Raw genomic sequence first — 585 nt, 5'->3', positions numbered from 1 at the left:
CTGCTGCGTGGCGCTTCTTGGTGGCAGGGGGAGAAGGAGGTGCTCCTGGGGCTGCTCTTTTGGTTGGGAGACCTTCTGGCTCCCCCCCCCCAGCAGTGGAGAAAATGGGGGGGTTTTGTTACATTGGAAAAGGCAATTTTTTTTGTTTGTTTGTTTTGTTTTTTTTCTTTTTTCCACAGCGCCTGGTGCTTTGATCCTGTTTTAGACCTGATCACATTGGAGTGGAAGGGGGGGAAAAAAAGCATCTTCACTGCTTGGGGTGGGGGAAAGGACCACCCTAAAGTAGCCCTCCCAGCCCCAAAATGGAGTCTCAGCCTCTACTCTCCAAAGCATCTCAGCTTCACAAAGAAGCATTCCATTCCATTCCATTCCATTCCATTCCATTCCTTTCTTTTTTTTCCTTTTTTTTTTTTTTTAATACCCTGAGGAAAAATTGAGAGCTTTCAGTGAAATCGTCGTTTTTTCTGACAGCGTATTAATTAATCACTGCTTTTTTGCTTTTCTTTTTTTCTTTTTTTCCATTTTTTTTCCTTTTTTTTTTCTGGAAAGAGTCTGTATCTGCTGTAAGAAACCTTTGGGTTTCAC

This window comes from Calidris pugnax, unplaced genomic scaffold, assembly GCF_001431845.1.
Source record: "Calidris pugnax isolate Ruff unplaced genomic scaffold, ASM143184v1 scaffold37, whole genome shotgun sequence".
Lineage (NCBI taxonomy): Eukaryota > Metazoa > Chordata > Aves > Charadriiformes > Scolopacidae > Calidris > Calidris pugnax.
Note: the sequence above shows the minus strand (reverse complement) of the source record.